General features: G+C 44.2%; 1 protein-coding gene across 1 annotated transcript in view; it reads left to right on the forward strand.

Annotated features, from left to right (window-relative positions):
* Positions 1-2624: 2624 nt before the first annotated feature.
* LOC115459007 (protein shortage in chiasmata 1 ortholog-like) overlaps positions 2625-19368 on the forward strand; it is a gene marked incomplete at its 3' end in the record, with an annotated part of 101094 nt that continues 84350 nt past the window's right edge. The window contains exon 1 of the mRNA XM_030188870.1: positions 2625-2765. The remainder of the gene's footprint in view (positions 2766-19368) is intronic.

Genomic DNA, 19368 nt, shown 5'->3' on the forward strand with positions numbered 1-19368 from the left:
GGTAACCTTGAATTATTTTCCTAAAGTTATTCCTCTTAAGCCACCATCCCCGCACCGCTCTAAGCGAGAGGCTTTGTCCTTACCCTCCTCCGTTGCCACAGAGGATGAGGCGATTGAATTAGCCCTCCAGTATATCAATTCTACTTATCCTCTGACTAAAAAGAGACTTGTAGCCCTTTCTGCCACGGCCTGGATTCCAATTGGAGGCCCGGTAGCGGGTATTACTGAACTAGGTATGGCTACTCGGAGACTTCAGTCCCTACTTCATGTTTTAGTTCATGAGCTGAACGTGGTAGTCAATGCATTGCAGGATCAAATTAATGAATTAAGTATAGTTTCTAGATATAACCGTATGGGTCTTGACTATCTCTTTGCAGCCCAGGGTGGTCTCTGCACAGTGCTAAATTCTTCAGAGTGCTGTACTATTGTCATAAATAGGACGCATGTAGTTAGGCATGCCATGGATAAAGTCCTACAGTTGGCTAGCCTTAATGTGGAGGATTACCGAGGAGGATTAGACCTTACCTCCTGGTGGTGGTCATTGACCTCCTGGATACGTCCCTTGTTCATTTCCCTAATAGTCTTAGTTTTAGCAGGGTTTTTGTTTTGTTTCTTGGCCTCATGTGCTTCGGCAGTATGCCGTCGAACCTTAACAAGTAGGGTAATGGTGATTCACAAGTCAATTCCCAGTTAGGATCACTATAATCTCCAGAGTTTGAGATGTGAGACTTATCTCTGCATAAGCTGATTTTAGTCTCAAAGGGGGGAATGAGGCAGCCATGGGCAAAGAAAGGGTTAACTCTGAGAAATTATATACATAAGAAATGATATTAAAAGCTTAAAAGTTTGAATTCTAGCTTTTTACCTTGCAAGCAAGTAGTGAAGGAATGCAGGCTGGAGTTAATTACTAGAACTCTAGCTGTCGAGCAAAAGGGTTAAAAAGGTCAGAGACAGGAATTTCTTTCACCCTTGTGATTGATGGATTGCTAATGCTAGCACACACATCTGTATACTATTAAATCTTGAGGGGATACTATTATGAATGGACAAGGCAAGCAGGCAGTTTGTTTAGGATTAAATTGAATACTGCTTAGAAGGAAATAGTTAGATTCTAAATAATTCTAGATATAAATGAGTTAGAATTTAGAAGTTCTTGATATGTAGAATATGTTTTATAAGAATGCTTACTTTAGAATATGTTGTATTCTGTGTAAATTAATAATTCTGTGTGGAATGTTTGTTCAACTCTCTGTCTGACGTTCTGAGTAGGGCTACAGTGAAGAGATCAACATGTGGTTTGACTTAGCCATAGTACTGGCTGGTTCAATGTATAAGCTGATAGGTGAACAAGGTCAGGACTAGTCAGCTCTCTTCTCCTTGATTAATTATAGCTAAGTGTAGGACTGGCCTCCTGAAAGTAATAACCTGATATGTATGCTATTAAGTAAGATTGGCTTTTGACCCCTTTAATGAATGCCAGAGTTTAGTTAGCAGTTAGTACTAGGAATATGAGAAATCAATCATAATAACATGTAAGAGACTGGAGCCCAAATGTCTGGCTTGAGGGGCCCCAGGTTAGAGGTCAGTTTGAGGAATACCAAACCTATGTAACTGATATTTCAAAAGTAATGATTGGTTGAGGCAAAGTGACCAATCTATTCCTTAACCAATTGGAGAGTAAGGGGGCTGGGCTAGGCTAGGCTGGATAGAACTGTATTTAAGTAGGAGCAGAAGCAGTTTATGTCAGAAGGAGCTCAGAAGAAAGGAAGAAAGCTGGAAGACAACAGGAGAGACAGCAGAAGAGAAGCAGCTGAGACAGAAGCCACATGACACAAAAAGAGCTGAGAGAAAGAGAAGAGAGCTAGAACTGATGTCCTGCTTTGTTTGCTGGCAAATAAAGAAGATTACTCTCTCATACTGGTGTGTGCTGTCTGACTCCTGAAGTATCACAAATTCCTATCTCAATTCCTGCAACAGAAACAGATGTTAAAAAATAAAACAAAAAGAATAAAGTTATACTTTTTTTAAAATCAAACTAACAATCCATATAAGCAGTAACTTTGTCACAATTCATGCATATACGGTAGAACTTTTATTTAGTTGCCTTAAGAGCTTACTTTTAAGCATTATAACCTATGCTGGCCCCTAGTCTGCCCTTAACTACCCAAGCAGCGCAAATTTAATAACAACAAAAAAAGAATAAAATAACTCCCGGTGTATTAACACTTAACGCTTTGGTGGCAAACAGCACCATGCAATAAGTTCTCCCAGTCCTCTCTTCAATAATTCTGCCTAGGCTGCCCAGCCGCACTCTTTGCCTATGCTGATGCAACGACCACTGGCGCTCAACTGTTGCAACCTCCACTAGTAGTAGTAGCGTACTGTACTTATCTGGCGGGCGGCACGTGGAGATCGCCACACGCATGCGCCAGTAGATCAGGTGACCTCTGATGCTGCTGACACGTGGATGTGTCAGTATGTTCTTGGTCTACCCCTCCTTTTGGTCATAATTCTCCTTGGTATAAGGTTCGCTGCTGTATTAGCCCCGCAAGAAAGCAAGAGCGGCTGCGTTGAATATATCACTTGGAAAAAGCTCTTTCGGACATACTGCGTTCTCCTCTGACGCAACTTCCTGTTTCTGGCAAGGCGGGAGAAGGAATTGGGATGTAGAGTTGACGGAGAGAAGTTGTGTGGTGTGTCGTGTATCATAGGCGACGGGGCACTTGAGATGAAAAAGCTGTGGGATTGTTAGTGGGCGACCTCAGGTCAGGTATGAGTTTGATGTTTGAGGGAGAGGTGCCGTATCGCGGACAAGGAGGAGAGTGGAAGATAAAGGGAGAGATGGCAGATCATGCGGCGGGGAGACCGGTCCCCGAATGCCTGAGGAGGGGTGTGAAAGTGTGCGTCGAATGCGCGTGACTTGGTATCTTTGCATTTTTCTATAATGTTCCATAGAATACAGTAATACATGGCCAAATCTCAGTGAGAATAGCCTCTTTCCTGATGGGTTTATGTTAACTGTTGCAAGCTGCCTAGGGAATACTGGTATAAAGAAGGAACATATTGAAATTAAATGGAAGTAAAAGTAAATTCTCCTTTCATTAGGGCACATGGAATCATATCTTCACCTCTCTTTTGTAGAAGTTTAAATTTTACATACACAAATGGATTACTCTGTTTTTTTGGCATGTTTCAGGGGCATGTGGTTTTATAAGTCAAAACAGTACAATTAAATATTTGGTTTCATGCAGATCTCATTTGTTGAAACATAACTAAATGGACTATAAGCCCCTAATGCAGGCCATTGGGTTTCTTGTGATGACTTAAAACTGTGCCAAAATGGAAAACTTATCTCTTCTATCAGGTCGATAATAAAAGGAGCTCAATTGTGAACACTATCCACCCTAAAAAAGGTTGTTTTGTGGCTGTACATATGTGTATATATGTGTGTGTGTTTTTGTTCCTAGTCACGTATCCAAAGGTTATATAATCCTTTCAAGAAAGCTAGTTAATTTTTTAACTTATTAGTGGAACATAACAACACAGGCATGGTATAGTATGGTCGCATTTTCAATGTGATAATACTACTACTACTACTTAACATTTCTAGAGCGCTACTAGGGTTACGCAGCGCTGTACAAATTAACAATTAAGGACGGTCCCTGCTCGGAAGAGCTTACAATCTAAAGGACAAAATGTCAAGTTGGGGTAGATAAGTTTTCTGAGAAGAGGTGTAGTAATACTAGAGCCCAGCTAAGAAACAGGTTATTTTGAGTTAGTCTTCACAGGACCAAACTTGCTTTCCTTGTGCCATCACCATCCAGTTAGATAGGCAGTGCCTTAAAAGGTGGAGGATAAAGGTTTTTTTTTTTTTAATTGACATTTATACCCCACATTATCCCAAGTAAACTCTGATTCAATGTTCCTTACATTTGAAAATACAGTGATATAGAATAATAGAATTAAGTAACATCATGGGAGCAAGTTGATGAATATGTCTGAAACATTTAACAAAGATGAGATTACCATATATACCCAGATGGGCATTTAAAAGTCTGGCCTTTAATGGTGCTGCATTTTCTGAAATCATAGCCATATGTATAGACAGTTATTAAAACATTATCACAGGCATCCATACACACATTGCAAAAGTAAACTACAACTTCTGCAGCACAACACAATTATTCCAAATTGTTTGACCACCCTTAGGTTTCACCTTTGGGTTTAACAAGCAATGCCATGTCCATGTAAGGTCTGGGTAAACGAATTAAAACAATTGAAGTTTAAAGCAAATGGCCATAATATGTAATACTTGATAGCAATAATGAAACAGTGATGGAATATTCACATGGTAGGCAGCCAACAGATTTATTTTCCACTGAACATAATTAACTAAATGAACTTGATGGCTAATAGTGTTCTGCTGGCTACTGTATTTTGGTGGTCTATTGTTTGCCTTCATAATAAAATCACACATCTATATACAAACACACAGCCGAGAGACAAAGATTTTAAAAAAATGCCTTTTACAACCACACAGACTTGAAGAAGAAATAAATATATTCAATAGAATTGGACAGTGTTGGCACATTTAGACTGACTCTAGACAGAACTTCTCCATGAAAGAAGCCTTTCCCTCATTATTTAATACCTGTATTTGAAATAGCAATTTAAAAAAATTAAGTGCATTTTTATAATATACCACTATATTCCACAAAACAAAATGAGCAAGTTCCCACATGCCATCTTTTTCTTTTGATGTATACACAAGGGAAAAAAAGATGTTAAATGCTTCCAGGTTTCAACCTAATTAAGGTTTAAAAATAACTTTTGTACTTATAAATAGAAACTGAACGTTAAGCACCTGACTTTCATAACACAATGTCTTTTGGTGGCCCTTTACTAGGTGAAAACATATATTCACGAATACAACAGGTGCTAGGCAGTCCCTATAACCAGCCCCTCCAAATGATACACTGATTACGATTTAGAACAAATTAGTACTCAAACCGATATGTCCTCTGTGTACATCCTTATGCTGCACAAGCTGGCATGTTTGAAAATATAAGTGAGATAAAATAAAAATGTTACAACAATAAAGAACGACAATGGGGATGCAGCAGCTGATGTTTGTTTTGGGTATACGGGTGTTTATCTTTCTGTCCTCTCCCAGATATAAAGGTACTATTATTTTTTCTTACATTTGTACCCCGCGCTTTCCCACTCATAGCGGGTTCAATGTGGCTTACGTATTATATACAGGTACTTATTTGTACCTGGGGCATTGGAGGGTTAAGTGACTTGCCCAGAGTCACAAGGAGCTGCCTGTGCCTGCAGTGGGAATCGAACCCAGTTCCCCAGGACCAAAGTCCACCACTCTAACCACTAGGCCACTCCTGTAACCTGGAATGTCCAGGACGCCAGGGATTATGGTCCTAACACCACCAGATGGAGAGACAGAAAGACACAGAAGGCTTTAGTAATATGAGAATAATCAGTAATTGTTTATTACACTTACCAATCAGGACTGCAATTAGAATATGTAATATAATTAATTCTCATATGAGACAGCAACCAGTACACAAACGTGACCTCTGACATTAGCTCTCTGATTGCCTCTGTCCATGATTTTCCTTTTATACCCTTTTCTCTCAGAGGCTAGTATTGGAAATACAAAGTCAGCATATTCTAGTAAATTCTAACATATTCCAGCATATTCTAGTAAATTCTAGCAAATTCTATCTTACAGAAGCAAAGTTCTTCATAACATATTTACTTATCGTAAGTAAGGTCAGTAAGGTTAGCCTACTTTGCAAAAACCATCTTCCCAGCAACCAAAGTTGTGTCTCTTACATTATCTGCTTTCTTGGCCAGCAGCAATTTTCCCCTTACATTACTACATTCATTTACAGTATGCTCTTGCCACACATATCTCTGTTATGACTCCATATCTGCCTGGCTCTCCAACAGAAGGGCAAGCTGACATGAGATTCACATTCTGTGTAATTCTTATTATTTAGCTTCTCAGTGACTCTTAACCTGTTCATAGCCTGTTCACAGAGGCCTAGCTTTGCTCATAATTCTCAGTTACTGTTGTAAAGTTGTTTTATGGTTCATGACCAGCATGTCCCATATAAACAGTTCCTCCCTTGAAGGTCTTCATAAGCAAGACCTTCACCAAAGTTGGGAGTTACCAGTGTTTTTTATATGACACCTAGGGGTAGATGCATCAAGCAAACGTAAAAAAATCAGAAACGTAAAAACCTTTACCGAATCTCAAATAACGAAGCATGCTCCAAAAACACAGCCCCAAAAAGTTTGGTGCGGTATTGGAAAGAACGATGCACTAATCCCCGTCGGTAATCGGCTCGTAAAGCATGCGCAAAGCATGCTTTTTCTTCCTGTGTCCGCCCTCCTCTGACGTCAGTTATCTACGTAGATAACTGACGTCAGAGGAGGGCGGACACAGGAAGAAAAAGGAAACATCGGAGGAGACAGAAGAGCTGAAGAATAGCTGATCCATCCTGTGCAGCGCCTTCAAACATAGGTGAGAGGCGCTGCACCGGCCATTATGGTGGAGGGGGGGTCCGGTGGGGGGGGGGGGAACGGCGGGGACGAAATCGGGGGGGGGGGCGGGGCACGGAGGTGGAGGAGGGCAGGAGGCGGAGCATTGCCGACTAAAGAAGAGAGACACAGGAAGGGAGGGGGAGCCCAGCAACTGCAAAGGTTTCATTTTTAAAAGCTTTTATTTCACAAACGGAGCAGCGGGGAGCAGTTTCCTTTTATTATTGTAGGCACAGGGAAGCAGGGAGCCACTTTTTCTTTTAAAACATGCCAGCAATTTGGTTTTTCAGGCTTTAACGACAGGTCTGAGCTGACGTTAAATTTCTGGTGGTAAGTGAATCGTTGCTATCGTCGGTATGGTTAGTGCATTCTGAATTGTCTACATTTCAATGGTAGTTTCTCATTTGCATTCCAGTTTCGTTAGCTGCTACTACCGTCGAAAAATAGGCTTTAGTGCATGGAAAGGATAGGAAATTCTTCCTTAAGGGCTCATTTAACGATGAAAAACGTTTAGTGCATCTGGCCCCTAGTCCTACTTCTAGGTGAATATTCACACCTCAAGATCTGTGTGTTCTCAGCAAGCAGATGATTAGTGCTCCAATTCCAGGCTTTCTTAGGTTGCAGGCCTGAGAATCCCATAGTAGGGGGATAGACTCAGTTCTGACTTACCCATTATGGCTAGGCAATTGCATGAGCACCAGGAGGTGGATAGTAAATAGGAGAGACACTAGTGTACTATAATTGTGAGGTACAGTGGTTAGGATGTGTAACAGATAGAAGGTAATGTGTAGCAAGACAATAAGGTGTAGGTGGAACCCTTTAAAACACCCACCCATGGTCTTATTAAGTTACCCATTAGTATTTGGTGACAAGGGAAGATGATCATGCATGGATGTATTATACATTACTGTTCATTAACATTAATAGTTAGATATTCAAAATCAGCATCAATTTCAGCATGTTCAGGTGCAACATTATGAAGCATTCGTTCGTATAACACATATTGTCCGATAGGATCTTGCTGGCTCAAGGCAGTTTCAATTAAGCGTTCTACGAATCTTCTACACAGGGTATAATACAACAGCCAAAAAGTATAAAAATAGAAATAACAACAATGATTGTGGTCAGTCCAGACAGAAGTTTTTCCACTTTCCAAAGGCATTGTCCAACCATCCTATTCAGGAGGTATCAATGCCTGAGTATTCTGCCAACTCGTCAGCCAAAGTAGTAAGTCCTTGCAAAGCTTTGGTTATAGTCTCGAATCAGGTCAGTGTTAGTGGTCTGGCACCTTCCCTTTGGCACATCTATAAATTCAAACTTTGAGTGGTAAACCATAATAACAGAAATACCAAAGCAAACAAGAGTTCAAATACAGTAAGTTGTATATCAGTGTCTCTTAGACACGGCTGTTGCAGAGAGATCTTTTAACATCGGAACTGTGGAACACTCGTATGTCTCTTAAAAATGGAATTATATCACAAATTGTTCCCAGGATTGTTATCTGTTTGTCAGTTGAGGTCTTGATTGCTTTCCCCTTTTCCAGTCATCCAAGGGGACTCCGAAGTGTTGTTTCAGTTCATTGTTCACATGGGTCTTCTGGATCAGATGTTAAGGCTTCCATTAAGTTCTCGCTTGGGTTATTGTTTTCTTCACCGGGTTTGAGACGAGGGTTCTTATTGAAGCACCTCCCCTTTGTAGCCAGGCTTATCCCTGGGAGAAGTTGGTCTATTCTGGTTACCCAATTTCAGTTCCAGGTTCTGCTACCTCCTTGCAATGTGATAGGTGTACCCACACTATCCAATATGCAAACTATCCCTCCTCTGTCTGGCAATGCCTGGAAAGAGCAAGACAGATGTTATTATAGATTGTAACTGGTCTCAATACAAGGTAAGAATAAAAATAGAAAATTAAAGTTCATAATGTTTGTGTAGAAATATCCATGTGCCAGATGAATTTACAGAAGTCAGTGGTGATTCTGGTATTAAGAGGACACAGTCGACATACGGTTGCAGTAGAGGGTTTACAGTCAGGGTTGCACACGGCGACATACAGTTGCAGTAGAGGGTTTACAGTCAGGGTTGCACACGGGAAATGGCATGCAGCTTCTGGATGAAGTCAACATAGAGTAAATAAGAATAGGGTGAACCTGCAACACGACTCAAAGGAATAAAATAAGTAAATATAGTACTTCTGACACCACAGCAAAAGAAGAGCAATACAGAGAAAACCTGATCCACATGAATGTAGTAATGTAAGGGGAAAATTGCTGTTGGCCATTATAGCAGATAATGTAAGAGACACAACTTTTGGTTGCTGGGAAGATGGTTTTTGCAAAGTAGGATAACCTTACAGACCTTACTTATGATAAGCAAATATGTTTGTTTGTTTGTTTGTTTGTTTATTTATTTATTGCATTTGTATCCCACATTATCCCACCTCTTTGCAGGCTCAATGTGGCTTACAATTCTTCATGGATGATGGAGGTAGAAGAGAACATACAATTGGTTTTACAGAGGGTTTTGGGTTACATGGTGGTGAAATACATGATGGTTTTAAAGCAAAAGACATTAAAGAACATTTCTGGATATATTAGAGACTAGTAAAAAAGCCCCGTTTCTGATGCAAATGAAACGGGGGCTAGCAAGGTTTTCTTCTGTGTGCATGTGGGAGTATGTGTGTCCCTGCCCTCTGCCCTCTCTCCCTTCCCCTCTGCTCTCTGTCCCCTTCCCCCTGGGAGTCGAGTCCTTCAGTGTTAAGTTTCCTGCTGTGCTTTGTTTGTGTTACAGAGATAGTGAGGGCTTCTGCCCTCTCTCCCCTCCCCCCTCTGAGTCTTCACTGTTACAGAGAGAGCGATTTGATTTCGTGCTTTGCTGTGTTTTCCTTCACTGTTTGTGTTACAGAGAGAGCGAGGGCGGGGCAGACACTCATGGGGAAACCGGATATCTCTCCCCCTTCACACTTCTGGCTGGAGGCTTCATTTAGAACGTTGGTGGTGCTTTTTATATATAGAGATAGTGCAGTTATACATGTTGATCTTTATGATACATTTTGTCAAAGAGATAAGTTTTCAGTAGTTTGCGGAAGTTGGTCAATTCATAGACCGTTTTCAGGTTGCGTGGCAGCGCGTTCCAGAGCTGTGTGCTTGTATACGAAAAGGTTGATGCATGCATTGATTTGTATTTCAAGCCTTTGCACTTGGGAGGATGAAGGTTAAGGAATGTGCGAGAAGATTTTTTTGCGTTTCTGGGTGGTAGTTCTATTAGGTCTGACATATATGCTGGGGCGTCACCATGAATGATTTTATGGACTAGGGTACAAAGTTTGAATGTGATGCGTTCTTTGAGTGGGAGCCAGTGCAGTTTTTCACGTAGGGGTTTTGCGCTTTCGTATTTTGGTTTGCCGAATATTAGTCTGGTTGCCGTGTTCTGGGCTGTCTGGAATTTTTTAAGTATTTGCTCTTTGCAGCCGGCGTAAAGTGAGTTACAATAGTCTAGATGACTAAGTACCAGTGATTGTACCAGGTTGCGGAAGACACTCCGTGGAAAAAATGGTCTGATTCTTTTTAGTTTCCACATTGAATGAAACATCTTTTTAGTTATGTTTTTTGCGTGATTCTCAAGTGTTAGGTGTCGGTCGATGGTGACTCCAAGAATTTTTAGGGTATCCGAAATTGGTAGACTTAGTTTAGGTGTGTTGATGGTGGTGAATTCAGTCTTGTATTGCGAGGTGAGTACTAGGCATTGGGTTTTTTCTGCGTTGAGTTTCAGTTTAAATGCGTCTGCCCAGGAGTTCATAATATGTAGGCTTTGGTTGATTTCATGGGAGATTTCTCTTAGATCTTGTTTGAATGGGATATAAATCGTTACATCATCAGCGTATATATATGGGTTTAGATTCTGGTTCGATAGTAGTTCAGTCAAGGGTGTCATCATTAGGTTGAATATGGTTGGTGAGAGGGGGGGATCCCTGTGGAACTCCGCATTCAAGTGTCCATGTAGCTGATGTAGTCGAATTTGATGTCACTTGATGTGAGCGAGTGGTTAGGAATCCCTTAAACCAATTTAGAACGTTGCCTCTGAGTCCGAAGATGTGTAATAAGATTCCATGGTCAACCATGTCAAATGCGCTTGACATGTCGAATTGTAACAGTAGTATGTTGTTGCCATTTGCTATCAATTGTTTGAATTTGGTCAGAAGCGTAACTAGTACGGTTTCAGTACTAGTGATTAGAGCGAAATCCTGACTGAGAATCATGTAGTATTGAGAACTTGTATAGATATTCTGTGAGTTGTTTGGTCACCACACCTTCTGTTACTTTGGTGATTAAGGGAATGGATGCTACTGGTCTATAGTTCGTTAGTTCATTAGCATTTTTCTTTGCGTCCTTGGGAATGGGGGTGAGTAGGATGTTACCTTTCTCCCATGAGAAGAGGCCATTTTGTAACATGAAGTTCATATGATTTGTTAGGTCCGTTATGAAGTGTTGAGGGGCTGACTTCATGAGGTTATTTGGGCATATGTCTAGTTTGCAGTGAGATTTGGCAAATTTTTTAAGTGTTTGTGAAACAAGGTCTTCTGGGTAAACTCCAGGGTCTGGTTCTAGGCACTCTAGGAGTGTAATGTATTCGATTGGGCTGACAGGTATTTTGAGTCGCAGTTGTATGATTTTCTCCTTAAAGTATTGAAGGAATAGAAGACCTGTATAACATAAGATAACAGAAGCAAGAGCTCTAGTAAACACACCCTGCAAAAAACAAATATATTCCAGATCTATACAGACAACCTGTCATAAAGTTATGAAGAACTTTGCTTCTGTAAGATAGAATTTGCTAGAATATGCTGGAATATGTTAGAATTTACTAGAATATGCTGACTTTGTACTTCCAATACTAGCCTATGAGAGAAAAGGGTATAAAAGGAGAATCATGGACAGAGGCAATCAGAGAGCTAATGTCAGAGGTCACGTTTGTGTCCCGGTTGCTGTCTCATATGAGAATTAATTAATTATATTATGTATTCTAATTGTAGTCCTGATTGGTAAATGTAATTAACAATTACTGATTATTCTCATCATATTAATAAAGCCTTCTGTGTCTTTCTGTCTCTCCACCTGGTGGTGTTAGGACCATAATCCCTGGAGTCCTGGACATTCTAGGTTACAGGTAACTAGTACCTTTATACCTGGGAGAGGGCAGAAAGATAAACACGGGGATGACAGCTGCGCGGGGGAGGTGGGGCTGAGTTGACTTCAAATTTTTGACATCTTTCCGTCTCCTGTTCTCAATCTAAACTTCTTCGTTAAAACCATAGTAGAGAGAGGCTTGGGCCCGTGGGTAGAAAGAGAGACCATAAAGAAAGTGGATTGGAAGAGAGATGGAGCAATGCTGGCAAAGGGGGGAGAGACATGGGGCAATGCTGGCAAAACGGGAAGAGGGGCACAGAGGGGCAATGCTGGTGGTGGGGGGGGGGGGCAGAGAGAGAGGGGTACATAGGGAAGATGGACAGGAGACCCTGGTAAGAGAATGAGAAAAAAAATTGAGAAAGGCAGAATAGAGACACTGGGACCAAAGAAAATGCAAAAATAAAATGCTTAAGACAACAAATGTAGGAACAAATATTTTGTTCTGAATTTATTAATTGAAACATGTCATCTTGGCATATGTACATCTCTGTTATCTTGCACTTCAATTTCTGTTTCTGTACTATTGCTGTACATGCAAAGTCTGACTTGAGGTCAGTTCAGTGTTTTTGCTTTCATATCTCTATTAATGTTCCCTTAATTTCTGTTGGTCTATCTGTGTTTGTGCATGTGACCAAGGTGCAGTATTCTGCTAGCATGTCAGTTTCTATGACATAATCTGCTAGTATTTTGTTTCCGTTTATGGGTCTGTAGCATTCTGGCGTGTTAAGATTTTCCATCAGGCACTATGTTGGTATTCTAGGGTGATGCCTTTTTGTAGGTAGGGTTGTTAGTGCTACTTTATTATGACAGGTTGTCAGTATAGAACTGGAATATATTTGTTTTTTGCAGGGTGTGTTTACTAGAGCTCTTGCTTCTGTTATCTTATGTTACACAGGTCTTCTATTCCGCAAATACCAGTTTTTAGTTCATTGCTGGAAACAATAACCAAGGAGATTACAATCAGCCTCTAAACCAATATAATTGCTAAATAGCAAAAGATTAAAATTACAAACAGTAATCATGAATTTACTGTAAATACTAATAAATTAGTTATTTACTGTTAAATATTTAAGAAATATATAAAAGCAGTCAATTTTCTCACCAAAGGGTAACATAACAGCATCTGGTTACAAGTTTTGCCCTCTGTAATTTTATGTAAAAATATGATGGTTCTATCCCATATATAATTTTAAAAATAATGATGCACAGTTTAAGCTGTGCCCTAGCAAAAACAGGAAGCCAGTGCAGCTCCTTAAGTAACAAATTAGCTGACTCGAACCTACTTACCATTTATATTAATCTTGCTATATTCTGAAAGAGCTGCATTCATTTAATCAAGGTTTTAGAGCAATCAATATATAATGTTACAGTAATCAAGTCTAAAAATAAGTGCCCGGAGTAATAGTCTAAATAGCCAGTTCAAAATAACAGCGCAGTGTCCTCAGTTTTCACAACATATGAAAGACTTGCCTATTAATGATTTCACATGAATTTGAAAGTTAAAAAACAATCTAATTCCACACTTAGGATTTTAAAATATAATTCAAAAATGAAGGTATTAATACCAGTAGTATACTGCTGTGCAATAATCATAGAATGTACATACATTTGGTAGTTTTTTTTCTGAGATGGCAGTCCTAGTGCTTACAGTTGGTTGTAAAGGGGCGAGTGTGGCAAGGGAGCCTCAGTAGATGTTGTGAGAGACTTGAGGTGGGGCATGAGGGAAGAGGCATGGAGTGGGGTATGTGTTGGGTTTTTATTTGTCAGAAAGTTACCAACCCTACTCCCCTAATGGACCTCAAAAAGCTGAGAGGCAGAAGCAATGCCATCTTGTAAAATGGTGGCACCTGATGTAGAGAACAACTGAAACCGGAGTTAACGGTTTCAGCCTATACCGAAGCTGAAATTGAAACTGTTACTCCCCCTCTCCTACTACTACTACTACTACTTAACATTTCTAGAGCGCTACTAGGGTTAAGCAGCGCTGTACAGTTTAACAAAAAGGACAGTCCCTGCTCAAAAGAGCTTACAATCTAATGGGTGAAATGTCAAGTGACAAGTTGGGGCAGTCTAGATATCCTGAATAGAGGTATGGTGGTTAGGTGCCGAAGGCGACATTGAAGAGGTGGGCTTTGAGCAAGGCTTTGAAGATGGGCAGGGAGGGGGCCTGGCGTATGGGCTCAGGGAGTTTATTCCAGGCATGGGGTGAGGCGAGGCAGAAAGGGCGGAGCCTGGAGTTGGCGGTGGTGGTGAAGGGTACTGAAAGGAGGGATTTGTCTTGAGAGCGGAGGTTACGGGTAGGAACGTAAGGGGAGATGAGGGTAGAGAGGTAAGGAGGGGCTGCAGATCGAGTGCATTTGTAGGTTAATAGGAGAAGCTTGAACTGTATGCGGTACCTGATCGGAAGCCAGTGAAGTGACTTGAGAGTGGTGATATGACTATATTGGTCCAGGCGGAAGATAAGACGTGCAGCAGAGTTCTGCACGGACTGAAGGGGGGATAGATGGCAAAATGGGAGGCCAGTGAGGAGTAGGTTGCAGTAGTCAAGGCGAGAGGTAATGAGAGAGTGGATGAGAGTTCGGGTGGTGTGCTCGGAGAGGAAAGGGTGAATTTTGCTAATGTTATAGAGGAAGAAGCGACAGGTCTTGGCAATCTGCTGGATATGCGCAGAGAAGGAGAGGGAGGAGTTGAAAATGACTCAGAGGTTGCGGGCAGATGAGACGGGAACGATGAGGGTGTTATCAACTGAGACAGAGAGTGGAGGGAGAGGAGAAGTGGGTTTGGGAGGGAAGACAATAAGCTCGGTCTGTTCAGTTTCAAGTGGCGGTTGGACATCCAGGCAGCAGTGTCGAATAAGCAGGCCGATACTTTGGTCTGGGTTTCTGCAGTGATGTCTGATGTGGAGAAATAAAGCTGGGTGTCATCAGCATAAAGATGATATTGGAAACCATGAGAGGAGATCAGAGAGTCCAGGGAAGAGGTGTAGATTGAAAAAAGAAGGGGTCCAAGGTCAGATCCCTAAGGAACTACAACAGAGAGTGGGATGGGGGTGGAGGAAGAACCATGAGAATGTACTCTGAAGGTACGGTGGGAGAGATAAGAGGAGAACCAGGAGAGGACAGAGCCCTGGAACCGAAATGAGGACAGTGTGGCGAGAAGTAGGTTGTGATTGACAGTGTCAAAAGCAGTGGATAGGTCGAGGAGGATGAGGATGGAGTAGTGACCTTTGGATTTGGCAAGGAACAGGTCATTGCAGACTTTAGATAGTGCCGTTTCTGTCGAGTGTAGGGGGCGAAAGCCGGATTGAAGCGGATCGAGGATGGCATGAGAGGAGAGAAAATCAAGGCAGCGGCTGTGAACGGCACGTTCAAGTATCTTGGAGAGGAAGGGTAGGAGGGAAATGGGGCAATAGTTGGAGGGACAGGTAGGGTCAAGTGATGGATTTTTGAGGAGTGGTGTGACTACAGCATGTTTGAAGGTGTCAGGGACTGTTGCAGTGGGGAGAGAGAGGTTGAGGATATGAAAGATGGGGGGGCATGACAGTAGGAGTGATGGTGTTAAGTAAGTTGGTGGGGATGGGGTCTGAGGAGCAGGTGGTGCATTTCGAGGAGGAGAGGAGATGGGCGGTTTCCTCTTCGGTGATATCAGGAAAAGAGGAGAAGGAGGCCTGGGTTGGTTGGTTGAGGGAGTGGGTTATATGGTGAAGAGGAGGAGATGGTTTGGTGGTGAATTTGAGGTTGATCTTCTGCACCTTGTCGTGGAAGTAGCCAGTGATTGAGGAGAGAGTTAGGGGGGGTGGGTGGGAGCGGAGGGCACTTTGAGGAGGGAGTTAAGGGTGGCGAAGAGACGACGAGGGTTAGAGCTGAGGGAATCAGTCAATTGGGTGTAATAGTCCTGTTTGGCGAGGAATAGGGAGGACTGGAAGCAGGATAGCATGAATTTGAAATGAATGAAATCAGTATGGGTGCGAGATTTCCTCCAGAGGCGTTCAGCTGATCGGGCGCAGGAGCGAAGGTATCGGGTGCAAGGGGTCAGCCAGGGCTGGGGATTAGTACGCCTTGTGGGACGGGAGATGGACGTGCAAGGGTGTCCAGAGCAGAGGAGAGAGTGGCATTGTAAGTGGAGACAGCCTTGTCTACAGACTCGGAGGACATGATGGAAGGGAGGAGATCAGAGATACTAGAGGATAAGGTGGGAGGGTCAACAACCTGGAGATTCCTGGAAGTAGTGGTTAGTGTTGGGCGGGACTGAGGGGGAGGGTGATGAAGTGTGAAGGTGATCAGGTGGTGGTCAGAGAGAGGAAGAGCTGAGGCGCAGAAATTAGAGGGTGAGCAGGTAGAAGAGAGGACGAGATGAAGACAGTGGCCAGATTGGTGAGTAGGGGTGGTGGAGCTCAGTTGGAGGTTGAAGGAGGAGGTTATGAGGAACTGAGAAGCGTATGAGTCGGATGGGTTATCAGTGTGTATGTTAAAGCCACCAAGAATGAGGGATGGGGATGAGGGCTCAAGAAAAACGGAGAGCCAGGCATCGAAGTCGGTAAGGAAGGGAGGGACTTATCAGGGGGGTGGTAAATGACTGCAGCTCTGAGTGGCAGCTGGTAGAATAGACGGATGGAGTGGACTTCAAAGGATGAGAGGCAGTGAGACTGCGGTAGGAGGAGAGGTTGAAAACTGCAGGAGGGCGAAAGTAGTAGCCCACCGCGGCCAACTGGGCGGGGAGAATGGGAGAAAAGATAACCTCCATGGCAAAGGGCCGCGACTGAGGCAGAGTCATCAGGGGTGAGCCAGGTTTCAGTTCGGGCGAGCAGTTGAAGGGAATGGGAAATGAAGAGATCATGGGTGAAGGAAAGTTTGTTGCAGACCGAGCGTGCATTCCACAGGGCGCACGAGAAGGGGAGGGAGGAGGGGGGGAGGAGGGGAATAGAGATGAGATTGGAGACATCGCGGAAACGTTTGCATGGATGAGACGAGGAGGAGGACAGGTGTGGGGACCTGAGTTGGGATTGATGTCTCCCGTGGATAGCAGGAGAAGGAGCAAGAGGGTGAGGAGGAGGAGGGTGGGGGAGGTAAGGCGACGAAGACGGGATGCACTTAGGAGGAATGGGGAAGGGTTCATGGTAGGAAGGAGGTGTTGAAGGTTGAGAGCTAGGAAGCAGGAGGAGGACAGTAGGGATGGTGGGGGACAGGGGTGGGTAGGGTATTGCAGTAGTGAGCAGGACGGGAGAGGACATGGATGGGCAGTGAGTTCGTGCTGTATACAGCGGTGGGAGGGGGGAAAGATTAGGAAGGGACAGGGCAAGGAAGAGAATGTGTATGGGGGCCATAAGTAGTGATTGAGGTGTTACGGGTGCCTATGTAGTGACTGAGGTGTTAAGCAACAGGTAGGGCAGGAAGCCAGACTGGAGACTTAAAACTGGAACAGCAGGCAACGATTTGGAATAGGAGGTGGGTAGGCTGGTGGGTAGGCAGGGTGAGCAGTCAGTCAGGAGAGTGATGGGCTGGCAAAATGGCCGGCGGGGAGGCAGGTAGGTAGTTGTGCAGGCTGGGAGGCAGGCAGGTTGTTGATGGGCAGACAAGCAGGCAAGTTGAGGGGCTGACAAGCAGGCAGGTTGGTTGTTTGGTTAGCAGGAGCAGACGGACTAGAACGAGCTGGATCAGGCGGACTGGAAGAAGCTGGAGCAAATGGACTGGAACGAGCTGGATCAGGTGGGGGAGGGTTGGCGGGAGGGGGTCTGCAAATCGGAGGGAGGGAGGTGGGGTCTGGAACTCAGAGAGCGGGAGGGAGAGGGTCTGGAACTCGGAGGGGGGTCTGAAACTCGGAGAGCGGGAGGGAGGGGGTCTGGAATTCGGAGGGAGGGAGGGGGTCTGGAACTCGGAGGTAGGGGAGTCAAACTCAGAGGGGGGTCTGAAATTCGGGGGAGAAGGAGGGAGGAAGGGAGGGGGGTCTGGAATGGGGGGAGGGGGAGGGAGGGGGGTCTGGAACTTGGAGGAGGGGACGAGAGGGGACGAGGAGGGGAATGCACCACCTGTACAAAAAAAAAAAGCGGGGGGATGACCCTGGAGGACGACCCTGGAACTCGGAGGAACAGAGGGAGGGGGGACGACGACCCTGGAACACGGAGGAAGGGAGGGGACACTAGAACTGGGAGGGAAGGGCCCCTGGTACTCACTCTCACACACACACTCTCTTACAGACACACTCACATCCAGTCTCAATCTCTGTCACACACATACACTCGCACATTCACTCTCTCTCTCACACAGTCACTCTCACACACACTCTCTCAAACATACACACTCCGAGGAAAACCTTGCTAGCGCCCGTTTCATTTGTGTCAGAAACGGGCCTTTTTTACTAGTCCTGTATAATAATTCTCACCTCCAACGTTCTATGCGTCTGCCTGCCTGTGTCCGTGGCTTTCTTCACAGTTGGTCTGCTAGGCTCCGAAGCCTTGGATGACGTCACCGTTGCGATGGTGGCCACACCCCTGGGGGCGGGGCTGACCAGTGAGTGGGTGGGGCGTATGACGTGGACGCGGCTCACGTCGCTGCCGGGGATGTTGATGGGAAACAGCAGGGCGGCCGGCAGCAGCCAGGCTGCCGCGATCAGGAGCACCCCACTCACTTGGCACATCAACCCCCCCCCCCCCCCCGTGTCAGTCAAACCCCCTCGCCACCAGCAGCTGCCTCTGGTACCTTTGTCCTGCACATCTCGCCCTTCTGCTGATGACATTTCCTGTTTACGCAGGGGTTGGGACGTGCAGAGAAAAGACTCCAGGACTAGCTGCAGACAGCATGCGCTGATCGCTGTCACATCAAGGATAAAGGTCAGAAGCGCCACAGGTATGAGAGAAGAGGAAGAAGGGGGGGGGCGGGTGAAGTCAGGACAGCTGCCAATTTGCAACAGGCTGCACATGAAAGGAGGGAGGGAGAGAGAACCACAGCTTGAGGGAACGAAAGAAAAACGATGCAGGGGGGGGAGGGAGGGAGGACACTGGAACTGAGAGGGAGGGAGGGGACGACCCTGGAACTGGGAGGGAGGGAAGGGGGACGACGACCCTGGAACTGGGAGGGAGGGGCCCCTGGCACACATTGTCATGCTCACACACACACATTCTCTCTCTCTCACAGACACACTCGCACCCAATCTCACTCTCTCTCTCTGACACACACACACACTCGCACATTCACTTGCTCTCACAGAGTCAGTCTCACACACTATCTCAAACATACATACTCCGAGGAAAGCCTTGCTAGCGCCCATTTCATTTGTGTCAGAAACAGGCCTTTTTTTACTAGTTTATAAATGATCTGGAAATTGGAACGATGAGTGAGGTGACTAAATTTTGCAGATGGCATAAAACTATTCAAAGTTGTCAAAATACACGTAGACTGTGAAAAATTGCAGAAAGACCTTAGGAAACTGGCAGATTGGGCATCCAAATATAGTAACATAATAAATGACAGCAGATAAAGACCTGTACGGTCCATCCAATCTGCCCAACAAGATATTTCATTTTACATGGCATGTGATACTTTTATACTAGAGTTTGATTTGTCCTTGCCATTCTCAGGGCACAGACCATAGAAGTCTGTCCATCACTGTTCTTGTACTAAGTTCTG

This window comes from Microcaecilia unicolor, unplaced genomic scaffold (genome assembly GCF_901765095.1).
Source record: "Microcaecilia unicolor unplaced genomic scaffold, aMicUni1.1, whole genome shotgun sequence".
Lineage (NCBI taxonomy): Eukaryota > Metazoa > Chordata > Amphibia > Gymnophiona > Siphonopidae > Microcaecilia > Microcaecilia unicolor.